Source organism: Lonchura striata, chromosome 4 (genome assembly GCF_046129695.1).
Source record: "Lonchura striata isolate bLonStr1 chromosome 4, bLonStr1.mat, whole genome shotgun sequence".
NCBI classification, from domain to species: domain Eukaryota; kingdom Metazoa; phylum Chordata; class Aves; order Passeriformes; family Estrildidae; genus Lonchura; species Lonchura striata.
Window position 1 is genome coordinate 10,425,552 of NC_134606.1, and position 20,015 is coordinate 10,445,566.

At 39.8% G+C, this 20,015-nt stretch overlaps 1 long non-coding RNA gene across 2 annotated transcripts in view; it reads left to right on the top strand.

Moving 5' to 3' along the window:
* The window catches only part of LOC110481887 (uncharacterized), a 51,048-nt gene that overhangs the window by 19,949 nt on the left and 11,084 nt on the right, over nt 1-20,015 (top strand). The window contains exon 3 of one of the 2 annotated variants that reach the window (XR_002467339.2): nt 10,020-10,416. This is a non-coding gene — a long non-coding RNA (uncharacterized LOC110481887). Of the gene's footprint in view, nt 1-10,019; nt 10,632-20,015 lie in introns of those variants that run through there. The other variant, XR_002467338.2, reaches the window with a different exon arrangement.

Here is a 20,015-nt window from a genome sequence, read left to right on the forward strand (position 1 = left end):
GAACTTAAAAGTCCCAAGTTAAATATCATTATACAGCATATACATTGGATTCATCTGTCTGAAGTTCCTTGGAATAAAGCAAAACTCTTTTTTTTTTTTGGGTGTATATATTTGAGAAGAAAATTTTTTTAGAAAGCTAGCATCACATTGACTCTTTAATGTGGAAACAGCTATAGTCACTGGTAAGACTGTGTGAAATCTCATCTTAATCTTCATTAGTCATACAGATCTGTTCCTCATTTTGAGGCATCTATGCTTTCAAGTAAAATTCTTTCACAGGTAGCCCTGATAGAACAACACTTTCAAACACTTGGAATCATGAAATATTCATATTTTTCCTGAAATATATGACTCCTTGCAGAAGACATTCCCTAGGTTTCTTTAGATTATAAACAAAAATACAAAACTGCCCTCTAAAGTCCCAGTGGAAACTCATTAGACACCAATAAGTCAAGTTGTTTAGCAAAAACAAATGTTGTATCTGAAGCCGTGAAATCTGCACCTGGGCAGCTGCTGCACATCTCCATCGGTGGCTTCCTCACCCACTGAACGTCACATCTGATTGCCCTGTGCTGTATGTCTCTCTGTCCACAGCAACCCAGCTGCTTTTTTCCTTCTGAGGCTGCAGAGGGAAATATTTCCAAGGGCTTAATTAATTTAGTATAGCAAGAAGTTAATCCAAAAGAAGGGTAAAGAAGAAAACCCCAACCAGCAAAGCTCTCATGTTAACTACTGACACGGTACTATACAATTTCAAAGAAAGCATGTCTTACTATGGGCTTTAAGAGCTCAACTTCCCATTAACACCACAAATAAAAATGTAATTAGAATTGTAGTTTCATTTTCTCCCTCCAGCAGAGCATTACTGCATTCCTCCCCTGCGCGGGCTCGGCGTTTCGGAGGCTGTAGTTAGCAGCCAGCAAGATGTGTCCTTTTGGCGGAACTTACCACTTTGTGAAAGATGTGGTCAAGATCCCAAAGAATCGTATTGATACCAGATGTAGTCCTGTCACTGAGTCTTAAAACAAGACTCTCATGAATCTTAAGTTTCCATTTTCTCTCTCTGCTCTATTACAAGGAAAAGAGTCTGAGTGAATTACTGTCGATGTTGCTAGCAGAAGTATTTTTTACTTGAAAATAGACGTCATCGTGGGAAAATGTTATACAAGAAACTATGTCAAAACAAATTTTCACTAAATTAGGCAAGCTGAGGTTGTCATGTCTTAATTAAATGAATGCTTGCATAAATATGTTAGTACATCTAGTCAGAATCAGTAGTCCTCAAAATCAATGCTGCATTGCCAATTTAGTTTTTAGACAATAAAGGCGTTGGTTTTTTAGCATTAGTGCTGTATGTGTTGCAAAACAAAACAGAAACAATTCTCATTGGTGAAGGATTTCAATAAAGTGTAATAATATCCATATGTACAATAAATATTTCTGGACCCTCAAGCACTTATATTTCCTTTTGAACTTGTGAACAGAAATTGATTCAAGGTGATAAATTTGTAATCCATTATGATGGATGGAGCTGCCTTTCAAAAAAAAAAGATAATGGTATATAATTTATATATTCTCTGTGAGTAGATTTTGGGAAAATATCTAAAAGGAAGCCAGATGTAATGAAAGAGAGTAAATGAAGTCAACTGTAATATTAGTTTTTACTGAAGCATGTGCCACATAATTAGGAGTTCAAAGAAATGCAAATGATGCAAATATTTCTTTTGGCTACCACAGATGACCTTGTAGCAACTTGGTTTAAAACAATATATTTATTACATATCTCACATTAATTAAGCAAAGTATGATATTTGAATTAAATTTTCAAGCTGGAAAAGCAAGTGTCATAAGATTAAACAGAAACACATGTGAATTTCCGAACACATTTGTAAAGTACAGCTTTGCCATTAAAAGCTCAGATGCTATAGTTTTGCATAACAGAAAACCACAGCTGCACGTGTGGTAAAACAGCAAATGTTGATTTCTAAATGGTATTTGGCACGTTTGCATATTTATTCCCCATTGTCTTGTAGTTTTATTAAACAATTTTCTATTAAAATTCAAAACATCACATTAGCAAATTCTGATGGCAGAGAAGATTGTGGCAAGGGTGCACACAAGGGGATGTTGAAAGCCTTGCAATGAAAAAAGGACATACTGAAGATATCCACAGGATGACAGGCAAACAGTGCCTTTCATCCTACCTCTCCCTTTTGCCCTGTAGTGACACTGAGTTTATATTGTCATGGATAAAGAGAGGCAGTTTGGCCACAGGTTTGAGAGGAGACAGGTTCTGCCCTGGACTTATTTATCCATAATGGAATAATAAAAAACCTGGGCTAAGGTGACTTGAATGAATCCCTGTCAACACATCATATTATTGGCCCCAGAACAGAGGAGAGTCTATGGGAAAAGCCACACAAATTCTAAGGTGCTTTCCAGGTAAATGTGACTGGCTTGCTGAACTACTCACCCTGTGAAGAGCAAATACAACAGAGAGGACTTTTCAATTTATCTGCCTTTTGTAATGCAATATCAAAATAAAAAGTTTAAAAAATTGTAGTCTGTTTTTAACTAAATTACAAGAGATGCCACACACTGATGACCTGCAGGAAATGTATTCTTTCCTCATTCTGCAAGGCTTTTACAGGTTTTTATATGAAATACAAGAGTAAGATGTAAAACCACAAGTAATGTGTAGCTAGTAAGAGCTAAGAAAAGCATAGAAAAAGTATTCAATAAGTAGTCAGTGATATAAACCATTACAATGAGCCCTTCTTATATATCTGAAGCCAGATGTTGTTCCAAATTACATCACTGTAAATCCAAAATAGTTCCACTGAAGCCAATGAATCTACTCCAGATGAGAGAAGAATTTTGTCTGCAATCTATTCACTTCAGATCAGTTTATATCCATATGTCCATAGTTTACTGTAGTATTTTCTTAAATTAAGAATATACTGACATAATCCAGTGATCCAGCATAGTGTTTGTCTGAAAGGACAAGCTTCCCTAGCAGGTAACTTTCTGCCTAACAAATCCCTTAAGTTCATTGACTGGAATCAACCAAAGTTCATATTGAAGGGTGAAGAAATAGTAAATCATCTTTTCACGTATATCATGGCCTGAAACCAGAATTCAGAATTCACTACTTAATAGGTATTCTGTTGACCATAGCTGCCAAAGTACAGCAGAAATTAGAGAAGTTTGTGACATGTCACAGCCCTCTGCCTTGCACATGCAGTGTATTTAGATCTACAAAGCAAGTGCAATTGCAGCAGATCTGCTCTTTAAGTGCAGCATGAATGATGGGCAATGGCAGGACTTCAGATGCCAGGGCTCCCTTACATGCCAATTTTGTGGCACAGCAGAAATTCATAATAAGAATTCTGCAGGCAACTGCAGAATTTATTTCATCTGGAGAAAGTGACAATAAATGGGGTACAGATTACAGAAAATCAGCTGCCTTTCAAGTGTATCTTGAACATTCCTGATGGTGAGTGAAAGCATGCTTGGTGTACATGAACAAAATTATTTTCTCCCTGATTTACTCATGGATAGACACCACATTGCAGAAAGTAATTTTCTTTGCATTAACCCAGCAGGTGTGACAGTTTAGTAGGAGGAGAGATACTAGGGGGATTTAGAGAACCTTTCTCTCCTGCATGATTGATTAATAGTCAGATGTTTCCAAAGGATTAAAGGCTTGTCAACAGAACGCAAAACCTGGGGTGGTGTTTTTATCTTTCTTGAGTGAATTCAGACTTCTGATTCAAGAGGATGTGTACCTTTTATCTACTTGAAACTGCAGCTCATCTTGTGACTATAGGTATGTAATTGAACAAGAACCACCTTTTGTAAGACCCACTCAGATTGGTAAATGTTGTTTTCACCTAAGAATGCAGGTATTTGCATGCATATTTGAATGTGTGCCTGGGAAATGGAAAATGTGTATGATTTCTTACATCTCCAAAGGTAATCTGAATTCACAGAGACAAGTGGCCATGCCAACCCATGCTCATCCTCCCACTCCTGTTTAACCATTAGGGTTGAAGACCTCTGCCTCCTTCCTTGATGGTGTTTTAAAAGTACCCCAGATTTAAGGCAGCTCTCATCAAACCAAGGGAAGACTAAGTGGGAATAATTATTTCTATAATACAGTGGCAGGAACATAACATAGAAGATGAATACTTTATATTTTGTCCTATTTTGTCCTCTTATCCTTGATCTTTGGCCCTTTGGTAGTTTTCCAGTTGCTCTGCAATGCTGGCTACATTTTAGAGCTGTAAATGGGAATAGTCCTGGGAGCAGAGCCCAGTTCCATCTTTCTAGCTGAGTACCAAGGCTATGAGTCTGTGCAGCATAATTCTCTTTAGCGTGCCCTCCTGCTGAGGCTTTGACTTTTGCACACCAGAGAAAACAATGGCTTTACTTCAGTAGGAGGGCCAGCAGTGACTATCCTGCCACCCAGCCCAGGCAACCACCTGGGAGTTTACCCCTTTCTGTCAAAAATGGGCCTGGATTTCCCCAGGGTAAGAAGGTTCTTTATCCTTAATTTGTCACTCCATGGATTAAAGCTGACTGGTCAAGGTAAGCTTTTCTAGAGAGATTTCCAAGGGAACATGCCCACAGCTGTTGCCTTTGGTACTGATCTCAGTACTGGCTGTGTGTGAATTTGCTCAGGATTTGCCAAACTTCAGATCCCTTCCAGGACACAGGTCCTTACAGAACAAGGCCCAACAGTCCGAGTTCTGTGCCATGAAATCCCACACTGCTCTCCATCTCTGGGCTCTAACACCTGCCTACACAGACTGAAATACAAGTGTTTCTACACAGGGCCTGACCAGCTGAGGTGCTTGCTGGTCTAACATGGAAATGTCCAGCAAAGTTAAGCATTTTTGGGATTAAGAATTGCTAATGATCAGTTTAGCTTCTCTCCGAGGACCTGCATGGCACAGAAATGGTGCTGTGGTAATTTTCAGGATGCTCTTTCAGGTGCCCTCCTGACTTGTGAGCTGCAAAACTCCGTGTTCTCCCAGCTGACACTTTGAGCAGCCACCAATCGCCTCCTGCTCCCTGGTTTCAATGGGGAGAAAGCCAAGAACTACAGCCCAGCTGGGTGCACAGTGATAGGAGTCAGAGAAGAACTCCCATTCCAGCTGACTTCTGAGTATTTAAACAGCAGTCAAAGAGAGTTGCTGGGGGTCCATTTCCTCAGTGGAAATGGAGATTTTTCCTCTGATCATCAAGTTGATTGTCTGAGTGGAATTTTCTGCAAGACATCCATCTTTATTAAAATAGCACTATAATACAAGATGGAATTCACAGAGCATTTTGCACAACTGCAGATATTTTCTTAAGCATGAGCTATTACTTTTCCTTTCCCTAGTTTTGTGGTTTGCAAGGCTCACGGTCAATTTATCTTCCTGCAGAGCACAGATAATTCCCTTTGATTTGAGGGAAGTTACACATGACACACAAGAGAACAGGAACTTTATATTTTCTTTTAAAAGCAAGTAAATAAAAGCCGAACAGGGGGTTCAATTTTACACTGAATATTAACTCAATTGTGGAGTTATTTAGGAAAAACTATACACCACTTCTAAAACTGTGATGAACTATTCTTTTTAGTGGTTCTATTATACTGAAAATGATAAGATTCTTAAAAACCCACATTAAAAAAAATCCTGTGAATTTCTCTGTTTTGCTGTTGAACTTTATCTTTTTGTCAATACATGGCAACAACAATGTTCAGTGGTAGAAAACAATTTGGAAAGCTGCTGTTGAAACTGGATCTACCCACAGTGCTGACTCCAGCTGATGTTATGGTGGGGCCCTGCAACACTGCCACTGAGCAACATCTCTCTGAGTAGATTTTCATCAGTTTTACATGCTGTAGATTTCAGCTTCAAACTGATTCTCATCTCTGTCAAAACAGTGATTTTTTTACCCACCAGTTTACTAAGTAGAGGGAATAAAGATAAGTGAAATTACCTCCTTCCAACTCTGTAAATGTCCTTTTAGAATAAATATAAAGCATGAACATGATGCATGAGTCACACAGAGCCTGATGTAACTATCAGTGACAGCTGAAACACATATGCTTTATTACATGATGCTGTTAAACAGCAGGAGAAAGTTCCAAATTTTTAGGACTTATGAAAGTTAGAGAAACCAGAAAGTCCTTCAGAGAAAAATGTCTAAATATTTTAAGGGTGTAATAGAAATCAGAATGGTGAAAGAGAAAGCAAAAGAATGAGGCCAACAAATTTTTGCAGCACATTGAAATTTATCTTTCTCTTAGGGGTTTTCTTATATTTTTTATTATTTTCTATCCATGTGCAATCTAGCATAGTGTTTATTTGGCTAAATATTTCACTACACATATACTTCAAAGTCAACTTTACCTATATATATGTTGAAAAAAAACAACATTGACCTTGTGGCTGAAGGCAAGGGTAAAAAACGCTTACACATAGATTAAAAAATATCTAGCATGCCGAGGTCAAGTATTTTAAGTAATTTATTAACATTTCAGATCAAAATCTATTGTGTCTTTTCCCAGAAATTTGTACATATATTCTATATATAAGTACATGTTAAAATAAATGTATATTGGTTTGAAATTACCACCTTAGCTTTTCATTCAATGTGACCCCAGTAAAGTATTTGATGGGGAAATAAGGTATGTTACCTGATCCTTGGCCACTTTTATTTCCATGCATTTTTTACTCTTGTAACTGAAACATATCTGAGATGCTTATGTAAAGTTCAATTTAAAGACAAGAACACTCATTGTCTTCAGTAAAGACCATGGATTTTTCTATTCCTAAAGGAAATTTGTATAGATGAAGTCGTGTGGATGGCAATCTTGGATTTGGGTCTGACTGATGAGGAGTACTACTGATGTGCACAGCTTTGTGCATCTACTTCATGTGCTTTGAGTTTTAAAACACTTTGGAGAGTGTTGTGTCTGTTGCCTATGAGTGCTCATTCTCTCACTCTTTCTCAAAACAATGTGAATTGTTCATAAATCAGCTGATAAATTGTGCTCAATAATATGCAGAATATATCCTAGGCAGGCAAGATCAGTCAAACTTTTGGAGGTGAACTGAAAGCAGTTTTCGATTGTTGGTCTATTGGAGCAAATCTGGAGTGCTCAAACACAGGGAATTTCTGTCATTTCAGGCATGGGAATTTCCAGGGGGGTAGGCTGGCTGCTCTTCAGAAGGACATGTGTTAGATAACACAAAGCATCCAGCAATGTTCTAGGTGTATGTGCTTGGTACATCCTGCACTAAATCCTCTTTAAGTCAGTCCTGATATGGACTAAGACATGGAAAGTGGAATCAGATGGTGACTGGGAAGTTGCACATCATCCCTGGCTGTGGGGACTTTGCCAGGTCAAGACGTGGCATTTTCTCATCCTTGATGGAAAATGACTGGGAAGATGATTTTCTCTTCTCATGTATGCTTACTGCATGAAATATTCAATAGTATAGAACAAAAAAGTATATTTTAGTTGGAAGAGACCTAAAATGACCATCTAGTCCTACTGCTTGACTAATTCAGGGCTGACCTGAGGATAAAGCATGTTGTTAAAGACTTTGTCCAAATGTCTCTTAAGCACAAACAAGCCTGGGGCATCAACCACCGCTCTAAGAAGTCTGTTCCAGTGTTTGGTCATCCTCTCAGTATAGAAAGGCTTCCTACTGTCCAGCCTAAACCTTCCCTGGTGCAGCTTTGAGCCACTGCCCCATGTCCTGTCACTGGATACAGGGAGAAGAGACTGGTACCTCCCTCTCCGCTTTCCCTCCAACAGAGAGAAATTAGGTCACCCTCCAAATTGTTAGCGTTTTTCTGGTGTTTGGCCTAGCAAACATGCTAGTGCAAAGAATCTGCCACAATCTTTTCTTACTAAGGATCTCCAAAAAACATTGTATTGTGTTTTGGGAGTTTTCAATAAAAGGATTTCAAGTAGGGGAATGTAAACAGAATTTATCATGGAACGATAGCACCAAAGGGAATAGCTGTGAACAGACTGGAAGAAAATTTATGTGTGTGACATTGTCTGTGCATAACTGGTGCATATTGTAATAATCATTATTTGAATTATTCTTTTCCTTTCTACTCGACAGGCCTATCCATTATGAAAATTGTTATTGTTTCAATGAGAATACAAGTTGTTCTGAGTTTTTGGAAGCAGGTTATAACTATTGTTGCCAGATCCTAAAATGCCTATTGGGCATTGCTATTTTATTCAGTAAATAAATAGTTTAAAACAATAATTGTTATTTGTTAGAATGAACATACTTGAATCAGTTCTTGTCCCTATAGCACAAGGCCTTTCAGTCAGCATTTGCTGTTTCTAACTGCTACCAGCATTTGCCAGCTGAAAATGCTTTAACAGTCAGGATATGAAAATGAGAGATGTCATAAATTAGTGACAAAAGAATATTTCCATAAGAACCATAGAATGGTTTGAGTTGGTAGGGACCTTACAGATGATCTAGTCCCAGCCCCCTGCCATGGGCAGGAGCACTGTGCACTAGACCAGGTTGCTGAAAGCACCAGAAATAGTTTATTTTGAACTACTATTAGTTTTGCCATCTGTAAGGAACAAATGTGGCATTTGTAACATCTAAAACCACCAGTACTGAAATTAAATACCAGACACCTTAAAGTTAGCCAGGCTGCTCTGCAGCTGAGACATACTGAGTTGCTGGTAATGGATATTGCTGAAGACACTATTGTAGGTGGTATCAGCTGTTTTAACTCTAGATTATGTCCTGTGTGTACCCAGCTCTCCTTGATATTGGTGGGAAGTAAGATAGCATGATATCTTTGAGTATTTTGGCTCTTAGGGCTTTCCACTTGAGCCGGAAAGCTTTCTGGGAAGAGCTCTTGCCATGGTCTAAGGAAGCTCCTCACATAGGAAGTGAGACTCTTGAAGTTTTTTTAGTTTTTAAAGACAGCAAAACATTTCTCCTGTGAAGTCATTAAAGGGAAGGTTTCTCCCTTCCCTTCCCTTCCCTTCCCTTCCCTTCCCTTCCCTTCCCTTCCCTTCCCTTCCCTTCCCTTCCCTTCCCTTCCCTTCCCTTCCCTTCCCTTCCCTTCCCTTCCCTTCCCTTCCCTTCCCTTCCCTTCCCTTCCCTTCCCTTCCCTTCCCTTCCCTTCCCTTCCCTTCCCTTCCCTTCCCTTCCCTTCCCTTCCCTTCCCTTCCCTTCCCTTCCCTTCCCTGGTCAAAGAATTTTCATGTTCACTTTAAAGAAACCAACCTCTCAATCACTGTAGCTGGAGCTCACTGTACTTTAAATTCAGTTTTATAAGTGTCTGATAATGCTTAATCTGAAAATTGAAGAAGAGGGAACAAAGAAGAGGGAAACAGACTGTTCTCAGTGGTATTTAGGGTAGCAAGAGGCACAAACTGAAACACATGAAATTCCATTTAAATGTAAAAAAATTGGCCAAACACTCTCACAGGTGCCCAGAGAGGTTGTGGAGTCCTGTAGGGAATGCTGTGCTCCAGGACGGTTTAGATGAATGGAGACGAGAGATCTCTGAAGGCTGCTCTTGGGATATCAGGTTTGTTAGGGATGGAGGGATGGAGAATGGTCCTGCTTGGAGCTGCCAGATGCAGCACGGGGCAAGGCCTGAGGGGGTAGGGGAGGGGAGAGACAAGAGGTAGAGAGGATGCTCTAGGAGAGGGTGAAAGATCCAAGAGGGGGGAAGTCCAAGAGAGCGTCTGGCCCCTTGGAGACCCCTTATCAGGGGGCTTCAAGGTGGGCTGGAACAAGACTTGGGCCAATGGGGTCACAGGCACCTGATGTTCCAGGGGAGGGTTACAGGTGCAGGGTGAACCATACATTTTGGGGGTTGAGATGGAACAGTCCATTTGACTTTTAGACCTATCTGTAGGTAAGGGCATTGTCCAGCCAGTACGGAGGATTGTTTTCATCCTGTCTGTACTATTGTGAACCTTTTGCCAGGCAATCATATTTATCCATCCTTTCCAACAGAGTCCCTCTCCTTGGACACACTCAGAACCTGACTACCATGGTCCAGAGCAACCCGCTGCAGTGATCCCAGCCTTGAGGAGGACCTTGGGCTAGATGATCTCCAGAGGTCCCTGCCAAATTCAGCCATTCTGGGACTCAGGGTGCTGTGGAATACTTTTGAAATCCAACCTGGGATTAACCATAGTTAATTTTTTTCTGTATGTATGCCACTATTTTTTTTCACTTTTCTTTCCTTCTGCAAGTGGGAGCAGCACCTCCCACTGGAAGTGCGGATGAAATGAATTTTAGGGATACAGAATGGATTTCTGGTCACTAATGGAAAATCTTCTGGGAGGAGGACAGAACAAGTGTGATTCTGCAGATCAATGTTTCTGATGTAATGAATCTATGCACAACAGTAAGTATTTTACTATATTTATAGCTGTCAGGCTATAACCAATTCTAAGATAATTTTTTTTTTTTAAAGAGCACCATCTCAAATATACCCATGCACATATGAACATGGTTTTTTTACCTCTTCACACTCATAGAGATCTACTTCATAAATGCTCCTTTTATCTAAGTGGAATACTGTTTGTCAAGATCCGGGATAACACCTTCCAACATGTATAACCACTGCTCAGACCACAATATTTCCTTTCAAGTGTGTATTGCAACTTGTCTTTCATTTTTTGTTTTGCTTTTTGAGCCTTAGAAGTTGCTTGCTGTAGGAGTGATTTTCACATCCTGTATTTTTGGTGCAAATGTTTTCTACAGTTTTAAAAATATATTGTCTTGTTCTGAATATATAAAAAGTTTATTTTTGCCTCAATATATTTTATTAGTTACCAGTTAAGCATACCCACAACAACAAAACCAAAAATACAGGGTTTGTCATTAAATTACTTTGAGACAAAAATGTGAAAATTAATGTATTTATCATTTTCTTTTAAAAGAAGATTTCAACAGTATTTTTAAGCCAACAGAAGTTTTCCTCCATATACTTTGAAGTCAGAAAACTGTAGCTGTTAAAAATGGAAGCATCATAAAATCATAATAGGAAAAATGTTTTTCATAGAGAAAAGGTTATTTAAATTTTTCAAATCAACTGGATGAAAGAAAGGAGTCAGGGATTTATAGTCTGGTATCACAATTCTGTCTGCTGGGTTTTTACTACTAAAACTAGGATATGTGTATTTTATAAGTTATATTTAATTCCAGTGCACCATATCACTCTTAGAGCTTCACACATATTGCACTGAAGCAGGAACTGGGATAGAATATGTCAGGAAAATACCAGGGGAAATTCATTCCTTTGTTGTTATTGGTATCAGCTGCTGGCAGTGTGAAATCCTCAGGGGAAGATGTACCCTCAAGGTCTCACGCTGTATTATTACACACAACACACAGGTACATTAGTTACACTGTCTTTCTCCCACACACACCGTGTGGTATTCGAGTACCAATTAGCATTCTACATTAAACAGGGGGCATCCTGGGGCTGCCTGTATTTAATTACTTTAGTGTGCCATTCTGTCTGATTATATGTCTAGCTGTTCAATTTACCTTGTGACATATTCTGTATGCAATGGTTTAGTGAAGGTGATCTTCAAATTAAACACCATCCCTGTGGGTAGCAGTGCTGCAATGTGGATGACAGAAGCAGACATCATCATCTCCTACATGAGCCTTCTCTTTCAGCAGCCCTGCTTCTGAGTACTTACACTTTGTCATTTCTGTATTTCTCTGCTCAAGTCTCCTAACTGGGTATTTGCTCATTTGGAGTCTTCTGGTTTTACTTTTCCTGCTTTTGAAACCCAAATTGCATGCAGCAATGGAACCTTGTACTGATGCACCATGGCCAGCACCTCTCTTTGGAAAATCAGTTTAGTACCTCTAAATCTTAATTACAAGCTTCAGATTTGGGGTAATCAAACTCATTAAGATAGCCTGGTTTAGAGCAACCTCTGGTCTTGCTCTTGTGTGTGGGGGTGTAGAACCTGACACACCACAGGGATGTCAGAGCTGCTGCTGCAGATGGGCATGTGGAGAAAATAACTGAGCAAGGAAATGAGCAAGGGATTATGGAATAGAACCACAGAGAGGTTGAATTATGCTGCTCTTGCTTAGAAGAAAAGTGATCATTAATCAGAGATGACCTCCATATTAATTTAATAAATGCATTTCCCTAATGAACCTTTGCATGTAGATTGAAAAAATCCTCAACAGCCAGCAGGGGAAATGACAGGGCTGAGTAGCACCTCTGAAAAATGATCCTCAAGGGCATGTCTCCATCAATGTCAGACTCACTGAGCCTCTGCTCAGAACGAGCTGGGCTTGGTGCAGCTGCATCCTGGGCACCAGCATCACCAACCTGTGCTGTGGGGGATGAAGAGGATAACAGGATGGGTCCATGCTGGCCTCTTCTGAGCCACCCAGATGCTTTCCCATCAGAACTTTTATCCATTTCATCCAAATTTGTGGGAACATTATAATTCTAACAAAACTTGCCTTAGTTACTTTATGCCACCTATCTGAAATCAGCCATCCTCTTCTTTCCCTGGCAGGCTGGTTGTACAGCTAGGGAGCCCAGAGTCACAAATTTCCAAAGCCTAGCAACTGAGAACATCAGAATGTGCATCCTATATTCCATGGGGAATGCAGCCAGAAATATCATTGCCTAGATCCCATATTTCTGAGGGAATTCCTTATGCTTGTTAAACAATTTTTAGTTTAGAGTGAAGCACTTATTGCAAGGAGAAATATTTTTTATTTGTTCTAAAACTACTGCTATAGAATATCATTATCATAACAGAAAATAGTTTTTATTCCCTTATCATCTCCATCACTCACACCTACACACAGAGTTTAGAAAGAATATTTTTTTCTTTCTTAAATGTGTTTGTAGACGGAGAATTATCTTCCTGATCTATCCCCAAAGGAGGCAGACATAAATCTCAATACTGGCCCTCTGTGGCTGGTTTGATGGTTTATACTGATTCTGTCCTGGAGGTGACATTGAATCTCCTCTCAAAGAGGCAGATGTGGGACGTGCAGGAATTTTCCAGCATTGGATATATGGCTTCAGAAAGCGTGCTCTGGCAGGCTGAGAACTGGGTGTGCACTCAGGTCCACTGTTTTCTTCTGGCAAAACCTTTCCCTTACAGCCAAGGCAGACAATGAACAAAGCAAGCACTCATGCCATAGAGAGCAATGCTGCAGTGGCACACGCTCCTGTTGGAAACCTAAAGATCTCATGGTTAAAGGTGAGATAAGGATGTTATGCCTTTAGTCAGCACTCTTGAATGAAAGAATGAAGCACTGAGAAGTATCCACAGACAAAGTAATTTCTGGTTTCTGTTTCTTATAAAAGCAAAATCTCTATTACTTAAAAATTGACAATATCATCAAAACTTCCTGTTCCTGCCTTCCATATTGTCCTCTGGTGTTTTATTCACATTTAACTTTTAGCATTTTTCCACAAAAGTGCATTTTTCATGGTAATTAAAATTGTTCTTTGGTGAAGGTTTTGGATAAAAATGATAGAACAAATAATAATGATAATGATAATTATAATAAGAAGAATGAATACCACAGGAGAAACTTCACTCTTTATTTTTTTGAAAACATAAATGTTTTCAAATCTTTTCCCAAAATATTTTGCATACTTTGGCCTCTTTTAGTGAGGACAGTCAACTCTGTCAACACATCACTTATTTCAGGTTAAACCATTCACACAGATTTGAAATGTCTCTCTTTTTTTGTACCCCAGTAGAAAACAGGGATACAGGAATACAAATAGCTGCAGGGAATAGAGTATAGCTACAAATACTTTTTGGCAACTTCTTGAGATACTTCTGGCCTGATACACAAAGCCTGGTGCAGCCTTCTTCAGCTGATAGCAGGTCCTATCAGGATTCAAATGGGGATCAGGCAATTCACCCAGAGCTTTGCCTCAGTCCAAGCTTTCTGGCAAGGTTTCTCTCTAAACCTGGAACATTACTAAAAAATTAGGCTTCATTGAGCAGTTTCTGTCATTAAATTCTCATTTGCAGTCTTCTTTCTGCTCCTTTGCCCACAGTCTGACTATATTTGTTTTTTACTTCTGAGCCATTTCTGCATGTTCTCCATGGAAACACAAGCTCAATATTATTTTAGTTGAGCACAAAATCCCAGCATAGTTTCAGCACACTTGAAACTGGGACTCTGCTTCCCTGGCGACATCAGCTGAACTAGAACTGAGAGCCCCAAGCAAAGCAATTCAGCAAAGAGCTCTGAGATTTGAGCAAGACACAAAGTCCTTTTTCACCCTTTTGACTTCAAGCATTTCTATCACCCTCAGTGCCTTCCCCATCTTGCCAGGGCATTTATATTTTAGAGGTTTTCCCACAGAGTTATTTACTGGGTAATGTCTTCACTGAGAACATTTAACTTTAAGTCATAAATGGCGACTTGTTATTTTTATTATTCTGTAAAAGCCTTTTGTCCACTTTGTTTAACATCACAAGTCTTTGCCTACAGTGAATTCCACTAGCACTACAACCAGAGTATCACAGCCAACAACTCACATTATACATGAGCCTTGGATAAGTCTGTGGACTAAGCCATGCAAAGAATCAGTGAGTGGTGTTCTTTCCTCCCTTGCTTGCCAGCATTATTTAAAAGTGATGCCAGAGCATTTTTCACTTAAACCCTATAAATATAGCTCTTTGAACATGTTCTGTTGTTGATTTAAAATTTAAACATTTAATTTAGCTTCCCATTAAAACAAAATCTCACAGGCTCCTCTGAAATGTAACATGCTCTGAGGCAGCTTTCCATTGTGAGGCAGAGTAACAGCTAAATGAGATTTTTTTTTCCCCTCTTAAATTGAGATTTGGAAATTATATTAAATGGCATTGTTTATTGTAGTGAATAAGAAAGAGCACTAAAAGGATGGTTCTGCATTCAATATAGTCTGGCAATTTCTGCTTTAAGGGCTTTATTTTCTGAATCACTGAAATGAAAGACAGGATTGCTACTGATTGAAAAATGAGTAGTACCATGCTCTAAGACCCCATGCTCTCAGATCCTGCTGAAACCACTGGAAAGCTTTAGACTTTAGACAGCAGCCATGTGAAGAGAGACATGCCTCCTATGGATCTTGTGGAAATACACCTGGAGAAGGGCACTGAAAACCACTGGAAAAGTCTACGAAGGGAATGAAGGTCTGCTCATCTCCAAATAGTGCAGGAGGAGCCAGGCAAGTAGGAAATTTGGATCAAGGCAAAACAATGACCTCTGCCAGGTTTTCCTTCCTCCTGTGGTGTGTTCTTGTTGCCTTTTTCAGAGAGCTTTTGTTCACCTTCCTGAAATATAAATAAACTCCATTGAATAGACCGAGTTGGTTTTGTACTGCAACAATTCCAAATCCTGCATCTCTTCTTTTCCCTGTTTGAAACAGAGCCATCACAACTTGAACTCCACAACCTTAAAGTGAAAATAGGAATTTCTTAGATATAGAAGCTTCCTCTCCAAAATGGGTGTTCACTTATGGCTGATATTATTTGCCTAATTTCCCTACTCCCAGAACAATTTAAACATCCATCTTGTGTGCCAAGATACAGAGAATGAGCAACTGCTTATGCTTTAATGAGTACAAATGAAATTAAAAACCAACATGCTGCATCTTGTTACAAATCATATCACGAGCAGAGACCATGTCTTCCTATACTGGGAGCCTTTCCACCAGCCTGTAGCCAGCTCCTAGTGAATTTGAAATTGCAGTGGTAGCGATGCAAGCAAGAAATTATGAAGGAAAACCACTATTTGAAATAAGAAAGTGAGACTGTATAACTTACCAAATAGGTCACTGTTTTCTTTAGTATTTAGCTCTTTAGCAAGTACTGGTAAACGATTAAGCCATGTATCTCTATGTTTTATGTTGAAAAAAATATCTTGACAATGATTCCCAAATGAAATTTGTTAAGATGAATTCAACTTTATTGGAGGCATCTAAAAAGCTTCTATGTCAGCTACCATTTCTCACAGAAATACTTCTTCCATCTGTCCTCCAAGAGGAATTCTGGGAATGATGAAAAAATACTTCATTTTTTTACTAATTGTAGAATTGTACGGCAAGTATTTTGTACAGCCCTGTTTTGCAGCTTTAAGCCAAGAGAAATTTTGGAAAGCTTTTGACAACATTCCACACATAAATGGGTCATGGAAATGATCACAGTGAAAGTAGTGAGAAAGATCATCCACCCCAAAATGAATGGAAAACACTCACTGCAAAACAGAAAGGGCTAACTTGATTTCAAGCTCAGCTGTAGTTCAAGAACTCCTACACTTAACTGCTCTTAACTGCTCCACACAGCAGCTGTAAAGATAAATATGGCCATTTTTCCATTTGTAACTGGCACAATGAATTCAGAATCTTCTGGCAATTGCCAAGTTTTGCAGTCAAACCAGTGGCATGGACATATCTGCCCAGGTTCCTGAGAAGCTGAGCTCAATGCTAAAAGTTGCTTTGCACTGTTTGATTTAGAGGTCAAATTATTTTCATCTCTGAGTAAAGGAGGAGAGGGAGGAGAGATGAGTGGGGAGGAGAATTGACACCTTTGTGTTTTACAGTCTTTTCTTCGAATATGGGCCAGGTTGGTGGCTACAGGAGCATGAAGCCTTGAGAATTGCTGCTTTGCATGTGTAATACTGAATAAATTGCTCAGATGCACTAAAAGCATACAAATGTTTACAAATATTTATGTGCATCTGGTGTATAAAACCGAATGTATTTAATCCCAAATATTTTGGAGCACACCACAGCTGTCATTAGCAGTGACATTTCTATTCATGCAAAATAATATGTAATTACCCAGTCAAATCTAACCTGCTCATCCTCATGTACAGTTTTCCTCTGCCAAAGAGCTAAAAACTAAATGATAGCTCCCCTATGCTCCAGAGCTGGAAGCACACTGTGTTTTTAAAGATCCATCCGTCGCAAACCTGGCGAATCCCGCTGCTCAAATTAACGGGGCACATGACTGGAACACAAGCATCCAGGGGAGGAAGTCCTCATTTGGGAGGCAGCCACGGGCTGAGAAATCCCCTCGGCCGGGGTCACATGCAGGCGGCGCACGGGGCGCTGGGCACACCTTTCCCCTGCCCAGCAGCTGTCATGGGAATGATCAGCTGCCTATTACATGCATGCATGCACTTCCCTGCCTCGGAGCACACAGCCGTAATGCGCCCTGCTCACAGGGAAAAATTTATAGCCCTACTTTGGCGCAGAAGGGCAGTACCCCCTTGCCAGGCAGCTCCTGCCACCGCCAGGAAATTAATTGAGTGATTTTCCTGCTTTGTTGATGGCGGTGGGGAGGGAAGGACAAAATCTGCGCCATCGGTAGCAAATTTATTGCAGGATGAATTAAGCACAACCAGCCCTCAGGGATTACCATGTTCACATGAGCATCAACAAGCCAGGGTCCACCAGGCTCCCTAGTCATCCCAAGCAGTGGAGAAAAGCATTTTCTTCACAAGCTACTTCTTCAGAGCAGCAAAATATCTCATAGCCCTTTTCTTTTTTATCCCCTATGATCTCCTTATCAGCAATTCATGCCATATAAAGAGGAGAGGGCTTTTTAGGTGTAGTGTGTTTTTTGTGAAGCGGAGCTGTTAGGAGGATGCAGTGCCACAGAGTCCCCCAGTAATGAATTACAACTGAGGAAAAATGGTTTCAATGGGAACTGATTTGGAAAGCAGTGAAAGCAGAATATTTCTTTCCTCTGTGAACTGAGCTATCCTGGGGGCCTACGAATCTCTGAAAAAAAAGTCTTTTTACAAAGCAGCACTGCCTAACTTCAGTAGAGAAAGAGCTAGGTGTGCAATAACACAGACCTGCCCTCTGAAGGACATGGCCTGAACACAAAAAGAGGAGATCAAAGAAATCAGCTGGGCATCTCCAGTGGAAGGCACAGAGCCTGTCCGGTATCTGCTGTCATGAAGTGTACTGGATACTGACCATACATCATTGATTAAGGCCCATAAACTATCTTTGGTGTAGGAAATTGAGCAGAACATATTTAAACTGCAAAACCAGATGATATTAATGCTACTACAAGCTCTGTTTGCACAGTCTTCTTTTTTTTTTTTTTTTTTTTTTTTTTTTCTTGAAAGCAGAGTCACCTTGTTGGCTTTTTAAGTATGTATCTGGCACTTACTGGCAGTAGAACTTTGACATTTTCAGTGATGGGTAACCATTTGATTTACCATCCTCTGTTCATCATTTTATTTAAATTGTTTATTTAAACACCAACATAAACACTGTCTATTATCAATTGACAGCCTTCTCTTTACATATGTAATTTAAAAATCAAACAAATCTTCCTCGGTCCTGCTCCTGTATTTCTATTGACTTCAGAAGAATGCTAATAATTTACCTTATCAGAGACCTGGTTTTCATGTCATTCTGCAGCTCCAAAAAGCTGTGAGGCAAAGGCAAAGCAAATCCTTATCTGTTCTATACTTTGTCTTCACAGTTCATTTCCACAAGAGTGCACGTAGCATTGATACAACCTGCTTTTCCAAAGAAACTGAGAGAAATATGTGCATGTTACATGGCAGTTGTTAAAGACATGAAGTGCAGCTTTAAATTGTAAGTTTAAGATAATGTCATGTTTGTTTTTTGGAGATGAAGTGCGTAAATTATTGAGTGCCTGACTATTTTTGCACACACTTTTCTTAATGATTGAAATCCCGGTTCTGAAGATTACAGTGATTGTCAAGATCTCTGAGTTAGCAAAACATTATACTCTTCCACTGCAAGGACTCAGATCTGATGAGAAAGGAAAATTTGTGATCTTGGCTTCTCCTGAACTTTCACTGTTAGTCCAGAGCCAGAAGAATGAGCAGAGAAGCAATCTTGGAGCCCAGAGAAACATGTGGTTTCTGTCTACCACAATAAGTGACAGACCACTCATGGCCTGTTCTTATCACCTTTAAAATTTGAAGGCTTTGACTTTGGTTCAAGTGAATCTGGATTCGCAGGAGGGTTTTATTCCTTTTTTTCCCCCCTCAGTTGCTCAAAAGTAGTTGGCAAATTCTACTGTTGCAGCAAAGCAATATGGACCCACATGGTTTGGGGTCAGATCCTGGATCCAGGAATTTAGCCAGGTGTTTGGAGTTATCATTTGTGTAACAGGCACATGATGTGTGTGGTGAATTTTGATAAAACCTCAGCGCTGTTGAGTTTTTTCTTAGGAACCAAATAGAGCTTTTGCAGATGGGGCACCAGGAGGGTCTGACCATTTGCAAGTTTCTTCAAGCTCCCAGTTCTGTGTAGCATTTCCAGAACCAGGGCAGGATGCTCTCAAAGGGGTCACTGGCCACAGCTATAACTGACCAGCCCACTCTTGCCGACTCCCTGGTTCACACCTTCTTGTTCTGCACATCTGGGGGCTAACTGCATGCAACCTGGCAAATCCAGTGGGCTGCAATGTCCTTCTGCCCACGTGGGAATGGACAAAGTAAAAAACAGCAAGAAAAGGAGATTTTGGAGTTCAGTTCCAGCCAGTGTTTTCCTGGTGCTTCCAGCACTCTTGTGCTCTGACTCAGAGAAAATAAAGCAAGCAAACCCACAAACCCTCCCAAAGCATTCTGAGCAGGGACAAGATTTCAGCATCCACAGCCTGTCTCTCGATGCATGGTGATCTTTAAGGAGACAAACAAGAGACAGACCATGGCTCTTTCTTGCTTGGTTTCCTACTTTTAGCATTTCAGTTCCTGTTCCTGGTCTTGAAGAAATCACAGGTTTCCTTGAAGAAGGAGTTGTTTCTATAAAGTTGAAACCCATGAAGACCAAGTGCCTGATGTCAAGGCACAGAAAAACTTCAAATATATGCAACCAAATCTCAGTCTGTATTCAGCAAATGCACTGGAAAATACTGATACAAATATTAATAATAATTTTGAGGACTGTTCTGCAGGAGAAAAACCCCATGACTTTTTAATTTTGTTCATTTGTTTGTTTTCCCCAAA